The 24730-nt window shown below is 59.9% G+C and overlaps 1 protein-coding gene across 2 annotated transcripts in view; it reads right to left on the bottom strand.

Moving 5' to 3' along the window:
• EPHA10 (EPH receptor A10) overlaps positions 1-24730 on the bottom strand; it is a 112617-nt gene that overhangs the window by 70267 nt on the left and 17620 nt on the right. The gene's annotated exons all lie outside the window — the stretch shown is intronic.

Here is a 24730-nt window from a genome sequence, read left to right on the forward strand (position 1 = left end):
GCGGGGCGCGCGGACCCGCGCCCGCCACTCAGCGCCAGCGGCGGCCGGCGGCGGGGCGGGGCCGCGCGGCGGGACGGCCAATCCGCAACGGGCCCCCCCCGGGGCGGGGCGCCGGGCCCCGGAGCCACTCCGCTCCGGGGGGCGTGGCGAGGGTGGCGGAGGCAGCCAGTCAGAGCGCGGGGGCGGGACGCCGCGCCTTTGGGGAGGCCCCCTCCCCCCCCCCGCCGGGGGTTCACGCTGAAGCCTACTGACAGCAGCTGTCTTGCCATCTGCACAGGTGCCACCTGCGGCAGCTGCCAAAGGAAGGGGCAGGCAGCGCTCTCCAGGTGGGGGCCCAAGGATGGTCCGGGCATGGACAGCCTCGTGGCCACAGCACCAATCAGTGGCACTGTCGGCCTGCCCCAAGGGATGAGGTTCGCTCCCTGCTGCGCTTAACAGGCAGTCACTGACGCGTCATCGCCAGCTAACAGCCTGCCCAGGCAGCAGTACCCATAAGCACCTGCAGAGCACAGTCAGAGCCCCGCTGCGCCCCAGGGGCACAGACCGGCCCTCACCGCCCGGCGCGGCTGTGCCGCCTCAGCCAGCAAGCCGGAAACGGAAAGGAGCTGAAGGCCTCAAGAGCCGGCTCGGCAGGCGTGCGGAGCCCCGGGGCGGCGGTGTGTCTGGGGCCGGGAGCAGGGGCCGGGACCGGCTGCAGCAGGACCTGCCCCGCTTCGCGCCGGCAGGGCCCAGCGACACCAAACCCAGGCACGAAAGCGGTGGCGTGGCGGCGGGCGCCGGGGGGAAACGCGGAGGCGAGAGCTGGCGGGGCAGGAGGCTGCACGGCGCTATGGGTCTGCAAGAGTGGCTGCTCCGCACGGCTGGAACCGTCGGACCCCATCGCCTGAACTCCGCAGCGCCTCCGGGCGCGCGACTTCCCTGCAGACGGGACCGACTGCGCCTGCTGCTCATCGGCCTCGTTTGCATCCTGCACAGTAGGATTAATTAGACGTGGCGATTGTAGCGCGCCTGCTGCGAGCCCCAGCCCGCCTGCGCCCTCCCGAAGCCGATAAGCCGACCCGCGCCAACAAACCGCGCAGGCGGGCGTCCGCAGGAGCCTTGCCTCCCCCGCCGCCGCTGCACTGCGACGGCAGCCTGGCCCGGGAGGGATTTGGGATGCCCCGAGCGCGGATCTGTCAGGAACGGGGGTCCTCGGTTTGCCACTGCCGATGCTGCTGCAGCAACAGGGACGCCCCGAGCAGCCGGAGGGGATGTGCACCCGCCTGGGAGCCCTGTCTGCTCCCAGGCCTGTCCCCAGCGCCAGACCCGCGGATCTCCTGCTCAGCCCCTTCTCTGGGGCAGAGGGCTTGGCCGGGATCAGGGCGAGGGATGGAGCTGGAGCGCTGGGCCGGGGATGGAGCTGGAGCGCTGGGCCGGGGATGGAGCTGGAGCGTTGTGCTGGGGACGGAGCTGGAGCGTTGTGCTGGGGACGGAGCTGGAGCGCTGGGCCGGGGATGGAGCTGGAGCGCTGTGCCGGGGACGGAGCTGGAGCGTTGTGCTGGGGACGGAGCTGGAGCGTTGTGCTGGGGACGGAGCTGGAGCGTTGTGCTGGGGACGGAGCTGGAGCGCTGTGCTGGGGATGGAGCTGGAGCGCTGTGCTGGGGATGGAGCTGGAGCGTTGTGCTGGGGACGGAGCTGGAGCGCTGGGCCGGGGATGGAGCTGGAGCGCTGTGCCGGGGACGGAGCTGGAGCGTTGTGCTGGGGATGGAGCTGGAGCGCTGTGCTGGGGACGGAGCTGGAGCGTTGTGCTGGGGACGGAGCTGGAGCGCTGGGCCGGGGATGGAGCTGGAGCGTTGTGCTGGGGATGGAGCTGGAGCGCTGTGCCGGGGACGGAGCTGGAGCGTTGTGCTGGGGACGGAGCTGGAGCGTTGTGCTGGGGACGGAGCTGGAGCGCTGTGCTGGGGATGGAGCTGGAGCGTTGTGCTGGGGATGGAGCTGGAGCGCTGTGCTGGGGATGGAGCTGGAGCGCTGTGCTGGGGACGGAGCTGGAGCGCTGTGCTGGGGATGGAGCTGGAGCGTTGTGCTGGGGATGGAGCTGGAGCGTTGTGCTGGGGACGGAGCTGGAGCGTTGTGCTGGGGATGGAGCTGGAGCGCTGTGCTGGGGACGGAGCTGGAGCGCTGTGCTGGGGACGGAGCTGGAGCGTTGTGCTGGGGACGGAGCTGGAGCGTTGTGCTGGGGATGGAGCTGGAGCGCTGTGCTGGGGACGGAGCTGGAGCGTTGTGCTGGGGATGGAGCTGGAGCGCTGTGCTGGGGACGGAGCTGGAGCGCTGTGCTGGGGACGGAGCTGGAGCGCTGTGCTGGGGATGGAGCTGGAGCGCTGTGCTGGGGATGGAGCTGGAGCGTTGTGCTGGGGATGGAGCTGGAGCGCTGTGCTGGGGATGGAGCTGGAGCGTTGTGCCGGGGATGGAGCTGGAGCGTTGTGCTGGGGATGGAGCTGGAGCGTTGTGCTGGGGACGGAGCTGGAGCGCTGTGCTGGGGATGGAGCTGGAGCGCTGTGCTGGGGATGGAGCTGGAGCGTTGTGCTGAGGATGGAGCTGGAGCGCTGTGCTGGGGATGGAGCTGGAGCGCTGTGCTGGGGATGGAGCTGGAGCGTTGTGCTGGGGATGGAGCTGGAGCGCTGTGCTGGGGATGGAGCTGGAGCGTTGTGCCGGGGACGGAGCTGGAGCGTTGTGCTGGGGATGGAGCTGGAGCGTTGTGCTGGGGACGGAGCTGGAGCGTTGTGCTGGGGATGGAGCTGGAGCGCTGTGCTGGGGATGGAGCTGGAGCGCTGGGCCGGGGATGGAGCTGGAGCGTTGTGCTGGGGATGGAGCTGGAGCGTTGTGCTGGGGACGGAGCTGGAGCGCTGTGCTGGGGACGGAGCTGGAGCGTTGTGCTGGGGACGGAGCTGGAGCGCTGTGCTGGGGATGGAGCTGGAGCGCTGTGCTGGGGACGGAGCTGGAGCGTTGTGCTGGGGACGGAGCTGGAGCGTTGTGCTGGGGATGGAGCTGGAGCGCTGTGCTGGGGACGGAGCTGGAGCGTTGTGCTGGGGACGGAGCTGGAGCGTTGTGCCGGGGATGGAGCTGGAGCGTTGTGCTGGGGATGGAGCTGGAGCGTTGTGCTGGGGACGGAGCTGGAGCGCTGTGCTGGGGATGGAGCTGGAGCGTTGTGCCGGGGATGGAGCTGGAGCGTTGTGCTGGGGATGGAGCTGGAGCGCTGTGCTGGGGATGGAGCTGGAGCGTTGTGCTGGGGATGGAGCTGGAGCGCTGGGCCGGGGATGGAGCTGGAGCGTTGTGCTGGGGACGGAGCTGGAGCGCTGTGCTGGGGATGGAGCTGGAGCGCTGTGCTGGGGATGGAGCTGGAGCGTTGTGCTGAGGATGGAGCTGGAGCGCTGTGCTGGGGATGGAGCTGGAGCGTTGTGCTGGGGATGGAGCTGGAGCGTTGTGCTGGGGATGGAGCTGGAGCGTTGTGCTGGGGATGGAGCTGGAGCGTTGTGCTGAGGATGGAGCTGGAGCGCTGTGCTGGGGATGGAGCTGGAGCGCTGTGCTGGGGATGGAGCTGGAGCGTTGTGCTGGGGATGGAGCTGGAGCGCTGTGCTGGGGATGGAGCTGGAGCGCTGTGCTGGGGATGGAGCTGGAGCGTTGTGCTGAGGATGGAGCTGGAGCGCTGTGCTGGGGATGGAGCTGGAGCGTTGTGCCGGGGACGGAGCTGGAGCGCTGTGCTGGGGATGGAGCTGGAGCGTTGTGCTGGGGACGGAGCTGGAGCGCTGTGCTGGGGATGGAGCTGGAGCGCTGTGCTGGGGATGGAGCTGGAGCGTTGTGCTGAGGATGGAGCTGGAGCGCTGTGCTGGGGATGGAGCTGGAGCGCTGTGCTGGGGATGGAGCTGGAGCGTTGTGCCGGGGATGGAGCTGGAGCGCTGTGCTGGGGATGGAGCTGGAGCGTTGTGCTGGGGATGGAGCTGGAGCGCTGTGCTGGGGATGGAGCTGGAGCGCTGTGCTGGGGACGGAGCTGGAGCGCTGTGCTGGGGATGGAGCTGGAGCGCTGGGCCGGGGATGGAGCTGGAGCGTTGTGCTGGGGACGGAGCTGGAGCGCTGTGCTGGGGATGGAGCTGGAGCGCTGTGCTGGGGATGGAGCTGGAGCGTTGTGCTGAGGATGGAGCTGGAGCGCTGTGCTGGGGATGGAGCTGGAGCGCTGTGCTGGGGATGGAGCTGGAGCGTTGTGCTGGGGATGGAGCTGGAGCGCTGTGCTGGGGATGGAGCTGGAGCGTTGTGCCGGAGACGGAGCTGGAGCGTTGTGCTGGGGATGGAGCTGGAGCGTTGTGCTGGGGACGGAGCTGGAGCGTTGTGCTGGGGATGGAGCTGGAGCGCTGTGCTGGGGACGGAGCTGGAGCGTTGTGCTGGGGATGGAGCTGGAGCGCTGGGCCGGGGATGGAGCTGGAGCGTTGTGCTGGGGATGGAGCTGGAGCGTTGTGCTGGGGACGGAGCTGGAGCGCTGGGCCGGGGATGGAGCTGGAGCGTTGTGCTGGGGATGGAGCTGGAGCGTTGTGCTGGGGATGGAGCTGGAGCGCTGTGCTGGGGATGGAGCTGGAGTGCTGTGCTGGGGACGGAGCTGGAGCGTTGTGCTGGGGACGGAGCTGGAGCGCTGTGCTGGGGATGGAGCTGGAGCGCTGTGCTGGGGACGGAGCTGGAGCGTTGTGCTGGGGATGGAGCTGGAGCGTTGTGCTGGGGATGGAGCTGGAGCGCTGTGCTGGGGACGGAGCTGGAGCGTTGTGCTGGGGACGGAGCTGGAGCGTTGTGCTGGGGACGGAGCTGGAGCGCTGTGCTGGGGATGGAGCTGGAGCGTTGTGCTGGGGACGGAGCTGGAGCGTTGTGCTGGGGACGGAGCTGCAGCGCTGTGCTGGGGATGGAGCTGCAGCGCTGTGCTGGGGACGGAGCTGGAGCGCTGTGCTGGGGATGGAGCTGGAGCGCTGCACTCGGGCCGCCACCACCTCCCGCCCACAGCCCCATGGCTCTCACCACCGGGGCCCCAAGTTCATAACATTAAAATGCTCCCACTGTCGCGTTACAGGTCAGGGAAGCAAAAGACAGAGTTTATTTATAGTTCTCCTGAAGTGGAAACCAGCAGAAGCGCCCCGTTATTACTGGCGATTTTTCAAGCCACCCAGGAAGAAAAGTGATATTTAGTTGTCGTTAAAGACTCATAACTGCATAACAATTTCATGCTATGTTAACTTCTAGGTTTTTCTTTTGCATGTAAATTTTTAAGGAGTAAAATAGAAAAACCCAGGCACTTGACCTTTAATCACAGTTATTTGTGTGATCAGTCAAGTGTGGGAAAAAGCTAGTTTGTGCTTGAAAGATGCCCTTTAAAACTAGATTGCTCTAATACGACACACAGCTCACATGATGTAATATATGGGATCCTGCTTACAGCCCCTGGGGCACAGCAGCCTCCCGTTCAGTATTCATGCAAGGGATCCTGCGCTGGTGCACTGGAAGGTATTAATGTCATGAACCAAATCAATGCAGACCCCCGGGATATGTCCGTTCACAATCGAGAGACCCGAGGGAGGTACACACATTTATTTCACCGAAGGAACTAACAGGGAAGAGTATTTTCAACGTACATGCAGAATTTGATGTTAGAGATATGTCTCCCTGGAAGAAGGGTAAGTTGTGCTAATAGAGTACAAAGCTTTCCCATTTATCTAAAATATTATTCCAGGCACTTCTAAACGCTTAATATTAGAACAGCCAGAGGTATTTTAATTACGATTCTGAAGCATCATGTTGTTTTGGGGAAATGATCTCATGAATTTTTCTTTGGCAAGATGGAATGACTAAAAAGCTATTGCTGAGGTGAAGGAAACGGAGCAGCTTTTTAAATTGAGTCTATTGGATTTATTCACTATCGGTATCAGCTTACCACCAGGGAGAGCATGGCCAAGTGAGCGGTATCAAGGGGACACAGGCTGGCGGGTCAGACCAGCATCACGGCACGGGACGGTCCCCACGCGGCAGCGTCCCGACACGGGACGCTCCTGGGGTCAGACCAGCATCACGGCACGGGACGGTCCCCACGCGGCAGCGTCACGGCACGGGACGCTCCTGGGGTCAGACCAGCATCACGGCACGGGACGGTCCCCACGCGGCAGCGTCACAGCACGGGACACTCCTGGGGTCAGACCAGCATCACGGCACGGGACAGTCCCCACGCGGCAGCGTCACGGCACGGGACGCTCCTGGGGTCAGACCAGCATCACGGCACGGGACGGTCCCCACGCGGCAGCGTCACGGCACGGGACGCTCCTGGGGTCAGACCAGCATCACGGCACGGGACGGTCCCCACGCGGCAGCGTCACGGCACGGGACGCTCCTGGGGTCAGACCAGCATCACGGCACGGGACGGTCCCCACGCGGCAGCGTCCCGACACGGGACGCTCCTGGGGTCAGACCAGCATCACGGCACAGGACGGTCCCCACGCGGCAGCGTCCCGACACGGGACGCTCCTGGGGTCAGACCAGCATCACGGCACGGGACGGTCCCCACGCGGCAGCGTCACGACACGGGACGCTCCTGGGGTCAGACCAGCATCACGGCACGGGACGGTCCCCACGCGGCAGCGTCACAGCACGGGACGCTCCTGGGGTCAGACCAGCATCACGGCACGGGACGGTCCCCACGCGGCAGCGTCACGGCACGGGACGCTCCTGGGGTCAGACCAGCATCACGGCACGGGACGGTCCCCACGCGGCAGCGTCACGGCACGGGACACTCCTGGGGTCAGACCAGCATCACGGCACGGGACGGTCCCCACGCGGCAGCGTCACGGCACGGGACGCTCCTGGGGTCAGACCAGCATCACGGCACGGGACGGTCCCCACGCGGCAGCGTCACGGCACGGGACGCTCCTGGGGTCAGACCAGCATCACGGCACGGGACGGTCCCCACGCGGCAGCGTCCCGACACGGGACGCTCCTGGGGTCAGACCAGCATCACGGCACGGGACGGTCCCCACGCGGCAGCGTCACGACACGGGACGCTCCTGGGGTCAGACCAGCATCACGGCACGGGACGGTCCCCACGTGGCAGCGTCCCGACACGGGACGCTCCTGGGGTCAGACCAGCATCACGGCACGGGACGGTCCCCACGTGGCAGCGTCACGACACGGGACACTCCTGGGGTCAGACCAGCATCACGGCACGGGACGGTCCCCACGCGGCAGCGTCCCGACACGGGACGCTCCTGGGGTCAGACCAGCATCACGGCGGGGGACGGTCCCCACGCGGCAGCGTCCCGACACGGGACGCTCCTGGGGTCAGACCAGCATCACGGCACGGGACGCTCCCGCAGGTCAGAGCAGCGGCCGCCGGGCGCCCTGCCCTCCTGGAGCAGCAGCAGCAGCAGCAGCAGCAGCAGCAGCAGCGCGGCGGCCGTCTCCGCAGGCCGAGGAGGAACCGCCGGGGTCGGGTCGCCTCTGTGCCACGGTCCGGCGCTTGGCAGCTTTCTGACGCTCGCTCCTGCAGGCTGCTGCAGCCACGGGATGGTCCCAAGCGGCCACGGGGGAAGCGAAGCCGCCTGACAGTGCAGACTCCAGACTGAATGCCTGCAAAGAGCTGGGGCCAGCCAGGCCCAGAAAATGTGTAATTCTCCTAGCTGAGCTATTACCTGCTGTAAGTGGAGACAGAAAGATAGTTTAGAAACCGCAGTGAAAATAACCCTCCTAGAAAGAAAAATCAATATGAACCCCAAGGAAAGAGGATCAGAATCCAAGACCATCAATTCCTGAGATAAAGAGTGGAGAGTTGCAGTGGGAGGACAGACAGAGCTGGAGTGAAAAACAAAACTTTGTTGCTGTTGCTGACAAATGACTTTTCATGCTAAAGGGCAAAGGAGCCGGGAGGACAAGGACTCCAGAGGGCTCTGGGGGAGCTGCCCTGGAAGAAGGAAGGAGCAGGCAGAAACCCCACAGCAGCTGCTGCAGCTCTCCTTCTTCCACACTTGGAAGGACTTTCTTACAAGTGAGAGCAAGCGAGCTGTGCAATTTTGTGCTCTTTGGGGCATGTCACAAAAACAGTCTTCAGCACAGATTTTCCTGCTTCTGCTCCGGAGAGGCAGCGGACGAGCGGCGCGGCGTGGCGCGGCGCGGGGGCTCTGCGTGAACGCCTGCCTCGGCGTGAGCCCCGCGCGGCTGCGGCTGTGCCGCGGGGCCGCGACCAGCTCCCGGCAAAGCAGAATTATAGGAAACAGCAGTAAGGCGTAACTGAATTCAGTAGGTAAATACCGCCAAGACTGACTGCGGGGAGGTGGGCCCCGGCTCCCCGGGGAGCAGAGCTCGGGCGCCCTCCGCGCGCTTCCCAGCGGGCTGTCGACAGCGCCGTCTCCGCACTCGTGAGCGACAGAAATCATGGCAAAAATAAAAGTTAAAGTACAACCACCCCATAAATCTCATGCTCAAAGCTGCACAGCTCTGCACGGTGGGCTGCAAAAGGAACCTTTTTGTGTAACCGGTATGTGTTAACTGTTTTTACCTTCTGTGCTGTTTGTCTGAAAATAAAAGCAACCAGAGCAACACATTTGTTTCTAATGGCTTAATTTTTCTGTCAGATGTGTACTCTTTGCTTTAGAACCTCTGTATTATTTGTTTTGCAGCAGCTCTTTCGCTTTTAAGGTAATCATATAAAGGATCCTTGACTACGTAAAGGCAGCTAATCTGGGTAAATGCCTCTAAGCTTCTTTACATTTCTTGCTAATGGATTTCTAGGCAGCCCACAGGGATTCATGTTCCAGAAAATAATGTAAAATATAGTAAGTGTCTAATTTTTGTTAAATGCCTCACATTTGTCATATACTGAGAAAATCCACAGCTCCGGGCAGCGTAAGATCTTTATACTTAGATAAGTAATATGCCTTTCTGTCATCACTGGTGTGAAGTCAGCCTTGCACGGGGGGCAAGGATCCATGCAGTACTCCAACCCGACTGGAGACAAATCATCACGCGCTGTTAATCAGAGCCAGGCAGGAGGGGTCCAGGCTCCGCAGTCCGCAGGGCAGCCGAGGCGCTGGCTGCGCTCGGGAGCCGCCTGCGGAGGAGGCGACCGGCCGCCCGCCCCGGCGTGCGGGGGGAGCCCCGGGGGCGCGCGGGGCCGTGCTCGCTCCTGGCCGCCGGACGGCGAGAAACAGGCATCGCAGAGCCCCGGGACCCCGGGCGGCCGGCCGGGGCGGCAGCAGCACTCGCAGGGCTGCAGCCCGGCTCTGGCGGCAGCAGCCGAGCTGGTCGCGGAGGGCCACGCCGTTCATGCAGCAGCCACCTTGCGAGAAAGGCCAGGGCTCTTCCCCGCTCCTCGTCTCCGCTCGCCTCTCAGGCCCTGCTCAGAGCAAGCAAGCGTGCGGAGCCCCGGCGCTTGCTCCCCGTCGATCCGAGGATTGCGGCTCTCCGGCAGCCGCGGCAAAGCCGCCAGGACCACGCTGCCGCGCTCGCGGAGACGGACCTGCTGGTCCTGCATGCAGGGCGAATAAAAAGCCCTTTCGACTCTCTCCTCCTCCAGCTTTGCCTACCACGATACCCGCGCCCTCCTGCAAGCCACGACCGAGCTCGGCTGGGAATACCAGGACGTCTCCGAAGGTCGATGAGAGGCAGCCCGGAGCCCGACCAGGGCACCCCGGGGAGCCGGCAGGGCTCGGCTGCGGGAGCCGAGGGCCGGGCGCGGGAACGCACCCCGAGCCGGCCGGCAGCCGGACAATGGGACCCCGGACGGGTAATTAGCGCCAGAAAGGAGATTTCGAAGGATTAAGAATAAACAAAGGGAATCAATTATCTGATAGGAGGTTTTAGGCGCAGTCACACAATGAAATATAAATTACCAGCGCTGGAGAGCTGAGAAGCCCAGGCGGCAACAAAGCGAGACAAATCCAATTCCGTCCCGGCTCCTAGCGGCACGGCAGCTCCCGACGCGGTGCCGACGCAGGGCCGCGAGAACGGAGGAGGCAGATTTTGTCGTTCTTTCCTCCCAAGACCAAATAAATACCTGTTTGCATCTACCAGCCTGCTCAGCGTTGTTCCAGCACGGAAGAGCACCGAGGCGGCGTTTTGCTCCCCGTTGGGCAAACTCCTCGGGTGCGCCCGGCTCTGTTGCCAAAAGAGGGTCAGTTTATCCAAGCGTAGACCCGAACAGGGATAGGAAACGCCTTGGCTAACTCTCGCGAACCCAGCAACCCGGGGAGGGGGGGTTGCGTGACGGCACGGGGACGGGCGCGATGCCCGCCCGGCAGGCGCCGGGGCTCGGCCAGCTCGGCGGCAGCGGGCGGCGGGGAGCGGGCGACCCCCGGCCGAGGCTGCCGGCCCCTCTTCCCCGGGTGGCGGCGCCCAGCCCGCACCTCAGGCGCTCGCCGCGGACCCGGGCCGAGCTCGGCGCCTGCCGGCCGCGGCCCGGCGGTCCCCACCGTGCCCAGGGACGGGCCCGTCCCCGGGGGTCCCTGCAGTCACAACTGCCCCGTCGTTAACGGCGGCTCCGACACTCACCTTGCTGACATTAATCAAGAGGAAATCGTTTGGTGCTAATAGAAAAGTAATTTAGAACTCCAGAGGAATCCAGTTGTAATTTAGTGCTAATTAATGTCCAATTACTTAAGTAAACGGATTGAATTTGGGATTGAATTCTGCTCTAGCGGTGCAGGTCGTCTCTGAAGGAGCAGCGCGGCGGCGGAGAGGGCTGGGTGGGTCGAGCCGCCTCCTCCGCTGCCCGGCGCCTCGAAAACCAGCCCCGGAGCCGCCGCAGCTGGCCCCGAACACGCTCCGCTCATCGGCGCCTTGGCCCTTCCCAGCCCACCGAAACGCGGCAGTAAGCGTGGACGAACGCGCGCCGCCGTCCGACCTGTTGCTCTGCGTTTTGGCCTCGGCGCGGCGGGGCTCGTCGTGCCGGAGGCGCCCGAGGAGCCGCGGCGGGGAGGAGAGCGGTGCCGGCGGGGACGGCGCTCGGCGCGGGTCCCGGCGGCCGCCAGCTCTGCCCCAGCCCTGCCGGGGGTCCCGCGGCGGCGATGCCCCAGCAGGGCTGTCTGGCGGGCGCCGGGTCCCGCGGAGCGGAGCGGGAGCCACCTCCGCGAGCGCTCGTGGGACAAAACTCGCGCCGCGCCGCGCCGCGCCGGCCGGGGAGAGCAGGGAGCGGGCTAGCATGGTGCAAGGGGTCCAGGGCGGGTGCCCGAGGACAGGGGAGCGCAGGAACGCCGGGACACGCTGCGCCTCCCCCCCGTACCGCGGGGAGTCCTCCTGGAGGCTTCAGAGGAAACCTTCCCTGCCCCAAACCGCAGCGCTCCCGGGGCAACGCAGAGGGGCCTCAAAGCGGCGCTCAGCGCTGCCGGCTGAGAGGGCCCTGCCGAACAGCGAAGCACGCACCGAAAGGAAAACGCAAATGCTGCCTTTTGAAACAGAGGCTGAGATGTCATTTGGCGTTTTTCAGAAAACCTCATGGAGAACAAAAGGTGAGCAGGCCGAGGGAGGGGCTGAAGGCCCCGCCAAAACCCGAGGGCGTCCCGGCGCGGAGGCCCCACCGGGCCTCGCGCAGACCCAGCGCCGGCATCGCTCCGCTCGGCAGCGTTGAACAGCCGCCACCAGCCATCTCCTGGAGCTGAAACGGCGGCGTGGGCAACGCAGGAGCCCTCCGCTTCCTCTCGCCAGCCGCAGGGACGAGCCCGGGCGCCGGGCTGCTGGAAACGCAGCCGGGGCTGAACGAGCGCTTCCCAGCGCCCCGGGGCCGGGCAGAGCCACCGGCCGCGACTGGGCCCACCGGCGCCCGGAAGGGGCGCAGCCGCCGGGCCGGCCTCCTCGCTCCTCCTCAGGAGCCGGCGAAGGGGCCAGCTCTGGCCGCCCCGACCACCCAATAAAGCCCGTGCCACGGCGAAGGTGGCGCCGCTCCGGCTGAGCGGGGGGCTCTGCCCGGCCCCGCGGGCGCCCCGGCGCGCCTGGGCCCCCAGAGGACGATTAACCTGCTCCCGGCACGGACGGGCTGGCTGCTCCGCACCTTCCCCCTCCTGCTCATCTAGAAACGATCGTTGCTTACCATTAGCCAGGGTTTGGTCTCTGCATACGAGTCGTATTTCTCTGCTGAGAGACTTAGGATCAGATAATCCATTTTCTGCCCGTTAAGTGGCTCTCGCAGCCGGTACCTGCTCTGCAGTCTCCCTGGGCTCACTGCTTTCTCCTCCTCGGTGTAGTTTAGGACTATTCGTGCTGAACTACCTGCCCACAAAGGGACTGAAATACCCGTGCTGCCACAGGCAGGCCGAGCTCCAGGCTTCCCAGGGCTGCTAGATTTACCTCCCAAACCCACTGATGCTCCTTAATGCAGAACTAGCGTTGTTATTAAGTATTTTTCTGAGGCAAGACTCCAAGATGCTCTGGCTGTTTTGCACCACAACAAGCGGCTATTTTGCAGGTCTGGTATCCTATAGCCAACTGCTTGCTTTTTGAAAGGCTCCTAAACCTGAAAGAGACAAAACTCTTACCATTAAACTAAATCAATCGATGGGATTTTAATAAAAAGGTTTTTGAATGAGAATAACCCTAAGGCAGGGGGGACACCTGCGACCACCTGCCAAAACAACAACAAAAACAGGGCTCAGAGCACAAGCGCAGGGTTCACAACCGGACGAATGTCCTAGCTCCCCACAGTGGAGGCAGGTCCTGCCCTTCGTGTTTGGCCAGCGGTGCTGAACCCTGGGCCGGGACTCCAGCATCCTCGCTCTGTGCGCAGGCAGGCTCCTCCGTATGCAGACCGATCCCCTTTCCTTTTTTTCTTTCCTTTTTTTTTCCCCTCTGGTTGAACTGCAATATTTCAGACTGCGAGCTGGGGTATCTGGGCCTTTGAGAGTGAAGATCTGTGATGGAAATGATGATACACCTCAAGTATAATGGTGCAAACAACCATTATCATAATTTTGTTACCAATTACATGTAATTTGAACAAAGGAGTTGTCCTCGCTTTGATTTGCTCTCCTTGTATTCCTAGCTGGTTTCATTAAAATCACTTATAGAGATTTGCAGCAGTTCTGTTTGAAGTGCTGTCATTAGGATTTTCATTTTCAATGGTGTTGAAACTAATTTCACAGCAGGCTGTTTATGTTTTACAAAGGACTCTGCGGCGTGTCGGACATCATTTCTGGTCAGACGTGTCCCAGACTTAACTGGTCACGAGCCGGTTGTGCTGCGTTACAGTGTGGGGTGAGGCGTGTGCTCCACATCAGGCCCCATGGAAGGACAGTGGGACGTGGACGGGGCAAGGCCAGCACCTGCCTCCGGATCCTTCACTGACCATCATGTCTGTGCTCTTCCTAGGCCGCCCTAGCCTATTTTAACCAACTTTGCACTGAATTTTGCAACTCTACTTGTTCTAAATTTGACACCCATGTCCCTAGTGAGCACACAGAGGGATCAACAAGGGCTCTGTGCCTGCATCCCCCGCATGCTCCTGAAAGCTGGAACTCCAAAGTGCCAATACTCCTTCTGTCTAGATTTCCCTCTGTTTCACAGCGTTTCTCCTCGGTGTTAAATACTTTTTACCTTTAAGCCTTTGCACTAAATCACCATTTAAAATCAATTGCCAAGATTTCTAACTTTATTAGCCCCTCAATAATACAAAAGTAAACATCCCTTACTAACAACTGCATTGAAGTTACTTACAGCAGAGAGCTACAGCGGATTTCCTTGGGCTGAAAGTTGCTTTGCCTCCTCTTCATTAGGCAAGCAAAGATGCAAGTTGCTTGACACGCTAATGAAGAAGGACGCTTAGGGACTCGCTCTGTAACTCAGTCACCACAAGCCACTCACCAATTATTCCTTTGTCACAGGGTGAGGATGACAGGGAGGTCGTGCAGAATGGGTCTTTTACGTTTGTCCATAATAAAAGAGGGTAACATGCTTTGCAAATGATAATCAGCATTTACTCCATTCGGGGCTAATTCCTAGGCACATTTGCACTCCAGCACTCAGCACTTGGGCAGATGCTAAATAAGGCACCAGCATGGTGTGTCCAGCTCCATTAAAGCTCTCCGGTAATTACAGAGCGCTCGTCGCGCAGCGGAAAGCTGGACGGCTTCCTGAGCCCGCAGGGTGCCTCTGCGCCGCGCTGCTCAAACCGCCAGCGCGTCGGGGCCGGAGGCGGCCCCTGGAGAGGCACCACCAGCCTCTGGGCAGAGGGTGCCCCGTCGCCACGGCCGGCAGGACCTGGGCGACAGAGCCACGATGCCTCCGGACACCCGGGGCGCAGGGCCCCGCCACCGCGCCAAGAGACAGGCCTCCACCTCCACCTCCACCTCCACCTCCGCGCGCCCAGCCCCTGTGCGACGCCTGGGCCCCGCTCTCCCCCGGAGGTTAAATGCTGGCAGCCGACCAGAAGGGGATCTGGGGAAGAGACCTTCAGCCCTGGAAAGCACTGCAATAAATCCCAGTTCATTTTGATTATAATGGTGCACTTGCGTCCCAGGGTGAGATTGCCGTGTAGGTTTGCAAAAATACTGCTTAAATAAACAGAAAGGGAGGAAATGCTGGAGAGAGTGTCCAATCTGCATTATAATTAGGGGAAAGAATAACAAATGGAGAAACAACCTGTTCCCAACTGCAGCTGCAGTTTGTTCCCACTGCATCTGAAAGGCCATGCACCATCCGTACCAGGAGCTTTCTCTGGAAATATATGAATGTTCCATCCAGGAAGAGTGAGGAAAAAAGAACATTTTTGTGTGCATTGCAGATTCTGCCATAATAAAGCATCAGAGAGCATTTTTTCAGCCAGACACTCACTGCTGTGCTGAATGCTGAAAATCTGGAAGTAAAAGCAGGGGGCTTGAGCCGCTGAAAGGGTCACTATGAAGAGAAACAACAGGGGGACAGCAGTTAAACTCAGGAGCACGGGTTCGCCTCGGTGCGGGACCAGATCTCAGCCCCCACGGACACGCGGGGGTTCAGAGCCCCACTCCGCACCTGGACGTCCCAAAGCCTAAGGCTTCAGCGCTCAGCAGATGCACTGGAGATACTCTGCAATCCCAGACTGACTAATTTACCCATAAACCTTCCTAATGAGACTGATAGCGCAGGAACGGAGAGAAAGCAGCATTATTATCTGTAAACAGCAGAGAGTGACAGCATGTTTAATCACAGACTGCGTAATGGTAACATCGGTGGAGGACAAGATTAGACACTTCTCCAATTAGTCATACATCAGAGGCATGAATGCGGCGCATGAGAGTCACTTAACCCACAAACGAGAGGAAGATCAAAGCTGGGGGTTGTCTCCAGCGAGGGGAAGGCGCCGGCGGCCGGGGCGGCTGCCCACGCCGTGCCCCACTGCGCGGCAAGGCTGCAGCGGGTGTCCTGCTGCCCGGCTGCCCCGGGCGCCTGCCCCGGCAGCGAGGGCTGCGGCGCCGGCGAGCGCCCCGGGCACCGCGCGCGGCCGGACCCAGAGCGCAGCCAGACCCAGCTGCCTTCCAGCTCCCGAGCTGGCGGCTCCTAACAGGATTGGGCAATCTGCGCTGAATGTGCTAACGGGATAGAGAGGTAAAGCGCTCACCCTCCTCCCTCTGCTCGGTTTCTTTCCCTTGTTTCTGAGCATCTCTTTCTCATCTGGGTTTTCTCCGGCTATCCTCACCATACCTGAGTGTTCCTGAGCTCTGCAGATTAAAAGCACTAATAAGAGCCAGAAATTATTATGCAAATCCTATTTACTGCAAAGCAAATGTTATCTAAGAGGCTAGAGCCTTGGGAGCAATGGCCATTGGCTTATGGGGAATCCTGCCCAAGCCCCAGGGTTTCTCTTTCCCCAGTCCACAAGTCTGGGTAACACCGTCCCTGGCTGGCAGGCAGCTTTCAGGCTTTGGAGAGCCGCAGAGAAGAGAAAGCAGCTACAAGAATCATTGCCAGTGGGCTGCAGCGAGGGCAAGAGCAGCGATGGTGCAAGAGGTTAGTCGGTAAAGGCTGATTCCAGCTTTTACCACGTCTTGGAGGGCTTTAAATGAGTCTTGGCCAAATGAGCACCGTTACAGGCATGTAAAGATGAGGCGTGCAGAAAATGCATGGAAATACTGCATGTGCTGAGCACCACGAGGCAGCAGAATACGGCCCTGCACCCAGGCTAGCCGGGGCCTGCAGTGCTCCTGCTGCCAGCCTGCTTCCACGCAGACAAGACGTTGGCGCTTGCCCTCTCTTCCTTCTAATCCCAATACCTTGGATAAGACCAGTAGTTTTCTGTGGTGGAATCCGAGTGTTTTGATTCTCTTTGAGACATCTTATTATCAGCCTCTGTAACAGAGACTTTGACCTTTCATGTTAGGGCCTCTTTGAATTGGCTTTCTGCCCTGAGGAACAAAAGAAACCAAGAGAAATCATTTTTCTTTCCTCCAAGACCCCCTAGTTTTCAAGAACTTCTAAAGGGCAGAGAAATCATAACTGGGACATCTCTTTCCTTTAAAAAAGTCCTTCATCATTTTAGATTTTGATTAATCAGGCTGCTTTGCTCCCACTCTCCCTTCATTTCCACAGGGAGGGAGAGCTGAAGAGCTCCCCACATCCCTCTCTGCAAAGGGGAAAGGGCTCCGGCACGAGCCGGCACCTGGGCAGCGGCACGCAGCTCCCCGCGGCTGCACAGCCCGGGCTGCCCGGCATCGCTTCGCGAGCGCAAGCCAAGGCTGGCCCCGGCGCTGAGACGTGCTCCCAGCACAGCCAGCCGAGATGCCCCGAGCTCGCTCTCAGCAGCCGCCAGGCCCCCGGGAAGGAGGCTGCTCGGTTTCACGCGTAATGCAAACCGCTGCGTTTGCATTTGCGGACGGGACTTGTTGCAGCCCGGCTCTGGAAGCGCAGGGGCCCGGAGGCCCTGCAGGCTGTGACCGGCAGCAGGCAGCTTCCTCCTGCCTGCCAGATGACATGCATAATTCAGATGAAATATTCATTTAAGACTGTCTGAGCCATGGTAATAAAGCAGACGTTATGACAATACAGATCAATAAGTCCAGAGAGGATGCTTCGCTGAAACACGCTGCAATTGTTCAAACCAGTCTTAATTGTGACAGGAATTGATTTCTCTTTTCTAATATCCCTGACTTTTAATTAAAAGGTAGTTAAGTAGACGATAAGTTTCCAGGACCATTTAGAGGCAGAACAACATCAAGGCGCACGCACTCAAAATGCAGAAACGGTACCTTGTTAATAAAACAAGACTACAGTTTTAAAAGTTGTTCCACGCTGATTCAGAGGTGCCCGATCACTAAGCTAGAAAAGCTGGGAAAAGCCGCCTGCTCCTTGACGTGAGCGCTGCACCGGGGCCCGTGCCGGCACCCCCTTGCCCTGGACGCGCTGCCTGGGCTCTCCCACGACCCACGTGCCGACGGCGCCGCTTTTGGCCTCCAATTCCCTGACTGTCTTCAAGGAAACAACTCGCTGCCGGCAGGGCACCGTCCCCCCGGCCCCTGCAGAGTCCGACTCGCCTGCTGCTGAGCAGCTCGACGGCTCGTCCACGGACCCCGCAGCTGCCCAGGCAGCTAACCAGGGGCTGTGAAAGCCACGGGACACGTCGCTGCCTTCCCCCGGCCTGCGGCGCCGGGATTTATGGGGCTCCGAGATCACAAACCCTCTGCACAGCAGCTAACGGCTCGCCTTGGGAATACGTCGAAATAATTAGAACGAAGAGCGCTGCTGCGAGGAGAGGCCAGAGGCTGGTACAGGCCAGGGTTCACAGAGTAGCTCTGGGAAACTCTGGCTCTTCTTGGATCCATGCTTTAATGGTTATGTAAGTTGGAGCGGGAGCGAGTGCAGTGCCATCGCAAACCAGGCTTTTCTACTGCCTCTGCAAAGGGTGGAGGACGGCTCAGTTACTCCCTTGGCCGTGCAAGCCGTCCAAGCCGGCGTCGGGAATGGCCCTGCGAGACGGCTCAGGGCATCACATGGAAGCAGGTCTTCGGGAGAGCACTGAAGCGTGAACTTTCCTCCCTGGCATCCTTGTGCTAAACCCATCCTGCTTTTGAGACCCAGCCGCTTCTCTGCCGGTGACTGGCAAGCTGTCACCAGCTGTCCGGCTGGAGGCCCCGCGGGAGGCGTGCAGCACCCCAGGCAGACGCACGCCCATGCAGCCGAGGAAGCCCCTCTCCAGCCATAGTCCTGCAGTGGGCTGAGCACTTGGCTCCCATCTGGAGCCTGGCTCCAGCATAAACAGGGAAATGTTTCCCCTTGCTCTCCTCCGCTCCACTCACCTGCATTTCACGCTCTCTTACATACATGAGTGCTTCTAGTAGCTCTGACTGTCCTGCAGACTCCAGAGCTTTGGTTTGCCCTTGGACCATGGGTTCAAGCGGAGGCTGGTGGGTTCGGCCGGCTCTCCGGCGGGCTGGGCAGGGCCCTGCTCACTGGGCATGCCAAAGGCAGGCACTGAAGCAAGGGCCAAAGCCCTGAGCAGGGACAGAAGCTGCAGTGGGGTGGGAGACAGCCCCAGCAGAGGCCTTTTCCCATGGTCACTGCACTCCTTGGACCAGTCCTGAGATGCGCCTGCAGCAAGGAAGAGCCAGGGAGATGGAATAAGCTCTTCCAGCCTTTCTATTTTTTGTATTTCCAGGAAGCTTCTTGTTGGCAAGGGTGGTAACAGCGCAGCACAGCAAGACGTGCTAGGAGGCCAACTGTGAACCCAGCCAGACGCTTCTCAATCATCTTCTATTAAAACAAAACAGGCCAAAGCAACTTAATCTGACTGGAGGGAGACCATTAACATCAGAGACTCCATTAAAAGGAGAAATGGGCCTTTTATCTGCTCATCAAGAATCATAAAGGAGAAAACCTTTGAAGAGACCCATAAATCCCTTAACGTATCACCTGGAAAACACCAGCACTGCAGTCTCGGCGGCTCGAGCGAGGCCGGTTCCTGCAACATCCCAGCCAGCCCACCCCAGAGACCACACTGCGAGGCCAGCGTGTCTGCCAGACGATTTAACACGACGCATTCAGCAGGCCACCAGCCGTCCGTACAGAGGTGGCGGGCTCAGCACACCGCGTGTCCAAGCCATCCGTAAGGGTGGCCTGGCCCAGCAGAGCAGTCCCTCGCCGGAGGGCTGGGCTCCCAGGTGCCTGCGCTGGGAAGGATGTTGGCTCTACATCCCCCCGAGGGGCTGAAGGGTGCATGCTCGGGGCTGAGCTCCGGGGACTCCGCAGCTCAGAGCACGCTCTGGCCCCTACCCTAGCTGCGTAGGTCGCCCATGGCTCTGCAGGGCTTCATCCGGCGGGGAGAGCGCTGCCGAGCCCCGCAACGCCACGTCAGCGCTCCCTGGCACTGCTGGGTGAGCAGCCTGGCTGCCAGGGCCCTGCCGCCAGGTTAACCCGCGCAGGCACAAAGGACCCCCATCACATACACTCCTGCTCACGATTCAACCGTGAGGGCAACGGTTGCTCCACGGAGCACGGCTCTGCACCCCGCGGCGTGCAGGGGCTGAGGCCGTCATGCCGCTGCGTCGCTGCCAAGCCTGGGGGAAGCCCAGCGCCAGGCAGAAGCCCCTTCTCCTGCCTCCAGGACCAGCTCAGGCTGAAGCCAGAGACTTGCCAAGGTTCACACTCCCCGAGCAGACGGGGCCCAAAAGGGATCACTATCTCCCATTACTGCAGCTTTAATAGCAGAGCATTAATGGTACTAATCAAATCTCCCCTGCATTACCATCCAGTCCGGTTACTGCTTGGAAAACAGTCGTGTGACAGAGACAGCAGAGTGGCATTCGGATCAGGTCCATAAGAAATTAAGTAGTAATTTAGTAGTAATTTAGGGGCTCTACCTGTCACCTGGAAGCCAGAGTCTAAGTCCTCACTGAGTAGCCGCTACCTTCCTTCCCCCATCTCCTGGCAGGAGCAGCCCAGTCTGCTCCCTCCCGCTGGACCGGCAGCCCGGCTCCTCGGCAGCTGCCGCTGCGGGCATCGCAGCCTCCCGAGAGCGGGGCGCCCGGGCTGCCCGGCCGGGCTCGGCCCGTCCCTGCTGCCTCGCGGTTGACGAGCAGGAAGGAGCAGGCACCTCTAGGACTGATTCATTCGACTTCTCCTGCACGCCCTAGAGAGGCTGTTTCCCCGTGGTGCTGGAAGCAAAGTCTGGACAGCTAGAGCACAGACGGATCATGCTAGATGAGATCAGTTGCATCCTCCACATGAGCTTGTGCCACCGGAGCGTAAAACATTACTGGCGCAGAGGGGTGGCCGGCAGCAGCAGGGCCTCCGACCCGCTGCCCTTCGCCTGCAGGCCCCGAGGCCGGGCAGGGGACGGGCTGGCCGGCCCAGCCGGGACAGGGAGCCCGGGAACCGCCAGGGCTGATGCAGAGCTCAGACCTGTGGATGAGCACAGCAACACTTTCAAAGCGACATCTTTTAACCATAAAGGTTGCAAGTATTTCTAGTCATTGGCCTATGATTGCAAGCAGCTGTTTACACTCTTTGAAATAAAAAGCTTTTTTCCCTTTACCCTTGTAAATAAACAGAAGCATCAGTAAAGAGATGTATGCTGAGCTGCTATATCAGTTGTCATTACAAGGGTTGAAAGAGAGGAGTAATTGCATCCTGATACCAGAGTTCTCCGAGTCCGCATCCTCCTTTGTACTGACAAATCCGCCTGCCGGGGCCTTGCACAAAGCCAGCAGCTGTGGAATGCAGAGCAGGGAGAACAGGTCCCCGATACTCTGTGTATTAAAAGGCACAGGGATAGCTTTGGGCCATTTTCACAAGATATATCTGGTATTTAACCTGCTGGTGGGTATCTAATTGGTCAGATACTGTGGCATATCCTGTCTCCCAAGGAATGATTAGATCAAAGATCAGAGATGCTTGAGTGCTTGCTCACACTGCCAGGAAAGAAGAGCAAAGACATAAGACGATTCTGAGAAACGTCCGTTCCTTGTTATTCTTCCCCAGTACTGCTCATTCATCCCAGCTAGAAATGCAGGAGTATTACCTTTGAAAATAAAGTCCATTAATTTATATTATTTGGCTCATCAAATATGAACCAAAGTACAGACAGTGACAAATGGTCTCTTGGCTTTTTGAATCCCCCTCACCACTGCCTCACCATATCACGTTCCTGCTGAATGCACCACGCACGCAGGCGCATCAGGAGTCACAGGCGGGTGCTGGAGAGCCCAAAACACCAGGTCAGACGAGGTGCCGGCTCCTTGCCCCGCCGGCGCTCCGGAGGGCTGTGCCTGGGAGCGCCGACCGTCCCTGCACCGCCGGGGGCCCAGACCGCCCGCCCGCACGGTCCGACACCGGCCGGGGGGCCGACCCACAGGCTTCCCCGCGCTCGCCGCTCTGCCCGGCGGAGGACGAGAGCCCAGGCAGAGACTCCCCTCACTAAGGTCCACCCTGGAGACCCCAGAGCACACACCCCGAGGCTGATCTCTGCCGCTCGACTTGCCTCCCCAAGGACACAGCGAAAGAATCATCTCCAGAAAAAAATCCAGCCTGTTTCTGTCCCAAAAAACAGTTCAAACCCGCCTTTCTGTGGGTTTCTTGGTTGAAACCTGTCGGTGAACGAGGCACCGCTTCCCTGTGCGTGGGGAAGGGCAAGTCCTATCCATGCACCCAAACGTCCCTACCAGGGAGCCAGGCAGCTGCTGCCTGCAAGGGAAGGGGCAGGCACTGCTCCGCCAGTCCGCCCTCCCCTAACACCTCCTTCCTCGAAAGAGGAAATCCAGCAATTGAATACGCAAACCTTCCCTGAAGGAAGGATAATGCTATCTGGCAGGGACACTGTTCTCAAGAGGGAGTGGAAGAGCCCAGACAAGTTCCAGAAGAATTTGCTGTGCTATAATACATTTTTAAGCTGTTAAGCTTTTAATTCATCTGGCTTTGTTACCTTGGATATTCTGTTCACTAAATCAGTGCAGCCCCCAGAATGATAAAAGCCTTCTTTAATACCACTGGGTTATTGCCTAAAACAACAGCACATGATCTGCCACTTTTAGTTTGATTTTGCTGTCTCTTGGGATAGGATTAGAGGGAAATATATCTACTAATTCTTCCAATATCCTTCAGCAAGCATGAGTTCGGACCAGAGAGGACATCAGATGCCAGTGCTAGTAATTGGAAAGAAGCAGCTCTTCACTTGCAGATGGTCAGAGACCCCTGATGGCACCCCAGGCTTGGACATAATTATCCCAGCCACAGAGCAGCTGCCAAACAGCACAGCACTCAAATGAAAAGGGAGAGAACTGCTTAATCATACAGCCTCTCTGCCTAAAAGGGGACTTTCATCCTTCTTCAAACCCTTTGCAGGGGTGCTGTGTGAAGCATAAATCAAATATCAAGGTGCTTACATACATTAGCGGCTCTACTTTCTCAAACAGAAGTTAGCATTTCCCCTTTGAAGCATCCAGGCAGTAACACCTCCTGCTGCAGAAGCAGATGCATGCAGGACCCTAGCCCCATGCGGCCAGCTCCCGCACCTCCGCCAGCAGCAGACCAGCCTGGCGCTGCAAATGTGGCTTGTCCTCCGTCCCCTGCTCTCGAGGCCCCCCAGCACTCCTGGCCCTGCCTCGCGCTCCAGGGAACAGGAGCGAGCGCTCTGCTCAGGCCCCAGCAAGCCCGAGGCTTTAGAGGACAAAGAGTCACCTGCAAAGGGAGTGCAAAGCTCAGGGCCCCCTACTAGACCATTGTCTGCCAGAAAATCCTCCTTGAGAAAGAGCCTGGGCCACTGTTTGCGGCCGAGAAGAACGTGATACTGAGCACTAGAGGGAATCCTCTTATGATGCACTGATAAGCTCGGGTCTTTCTCCAGTGCAGCTGCTTCTAGCTGATGAACTCCCTGCTTGTGGCAGAAATTGTTGCCAGCCCTAAAGGGTGGCACTGCACTTTGTACTAATGAATTTCATCCCACTGCCCTCATTCCTGCATTTTTCTCTGTGCCTCCGAGCCCTGGGACTCCAGGGCGTTTCTAGCACTGGCCAGATGCCCGCAACCCCTCCACAACCGCCTGTAGCTCTATCTTCTCTAGCCAGGTCCTTATTCTCCTTGCTGTTCTTGCTCTAACCTCAAGTTTTCTTAATTTTAGCTAATAGTTTCCTCTATCTCACATTTTACTAAAATGCATTTAGTTTAGATCCCTCCACCTCTGTTGTCCAGGAAATAACTGCTTCGATAACTACCTTGCCACAGCATACACCACGAGTCTGCCACGACCGCCTGCCAAGGACCCTGTCGTACATTTTATCCCATTTTCCATTTACTGCTATTTTTTTCTGGAGCTGGTTATAAAGCCCTGCATGATGCTAAGGTCAGATCAACGCAGCTTGTCCTTCCTGGTGCTATCCAACTAGCTCACGTCCTGCAGCAGCACAGAGCGGCCTTTTCCAAACAACCCAGCGTTCACGAGCCCGCGGGAACGCAGCGCTTCAGGGTCCTCGGGCCGGAGCCGGCAAGCGAGGCCGCGTCCAGGCGGGCAGCCTCAGAGCGGTGCCTCCGCGGCCGGCGGCCCCGTCCGTCCGTCCGCACGGCTCACACCGAGCTGCCGGTCCTCCCTCGCGGCTCCGAGGCGGCTGCACCCGGCGTTGACGGCGCTCCGGGACTGTTCACACGCCTGCAGAAAGGCTTAGCCTCACTGATGCCGGTGTCGTTCCCGATGCAGGCACATGGAAAGACGTCTTCCGCCCCCCTGCCGGCAGGAAGGCACGAGGGCATCGCCTCCGCTTTCCCCGACGCGAGCGTCAGAAAGGCAGGGCCGCAGAGGGCCCCAAGCCGCGAGCGCGGCCGCCCGCCGCAGGGACCCCGAGGCACGAACGCCAAAGCAGCAGGGAGAAGTCTTGCTCTTGCAATGGGCTTAGAGCTGCTTCATGTTTTATTTTCTCTTGTAACTCTCCGTTCCCAACCTTGTAACTGTTAACTCTCAAAACCTGACCTTAAGCCTTGCTAAATAGAATTTTGCTCTGTGTTACCGTAAGGGCTGTGTGATGCCGGGAACGCGTTCAATTAAGGCAAGGCAGAGCAGCACAGGGTCTCTGCGGGGCACGCGCGGGGCCAGGACGCGGTTTGCTTTGCCAGATGCCAGCTTTGGGCAAGCCGCTTCCTCCAGCAGAGCCAGGCCAGCACCTTGCAAGACCCAGTCCAGGCACACATTTGCCCCCCGGCAGACCAAAGCGAGAGCAGGGACCTCGGGGAGTTTTGCGGGGTGAGGAGCTGTTTCCAGCCCACTCAGTCTCAGGACAGAAGGTGAGGGCAACGCGGGGAAGCAGCTCCGCGCAGGGTCCGTGTCCGGCACCGAGAGCCGGGCAGCGGTGCTGCGAGCGCGAAGGAGCTGTGCAGAGTGACTCGAGCGCTGCTAGGGACAGGCAGGCTGGGCCAAGCGCCAGAGCGGGTCCCTCGCGTCGCGCAGAAGGGGCTGAGAGCCGGCCACAGCAGACCACAGCACGGGGCCCCCCCGAGACACATCCCCTCCTGCTCCGACGTTCACCAGGAGCACCCCGCTCACCCTCTAGCCATCGAGGAACAGCAGGCGCAGGCAACGCGTAACAGTGACTTCTTGGGAGGAGGGAGCAAGAACAGAGCAACCAGTTGCCTTGTAGACTTCAGGGAGCAGCAAAGTAATTAAGTATTGACTGAGACTGTCCTAAGCGAGCCCCAGATGCACGTTACGTTCTGCTTAACTCAATAATTACCGCATATACTATCCCTTTCCACACTCTGTCTTTATTAAGCTAAAAGGTCTGTAATTAGCTACGTGCCTTAA

Source organism: Struthio camelus, chromosome 23 (assembly GCF_040807025.1).
Source record: "Struthio camelus isolate bStrCam1 chromosome 23, bStrCam1.hap1, whole genome shotgun sequence".
Taxonomy (NCBI): domain Eukaryota; kingdom Metazoa; phylum Chordata; class Aves; order Struthioniformes; family Struthionidae; genus Struthio; species Struthio camelus.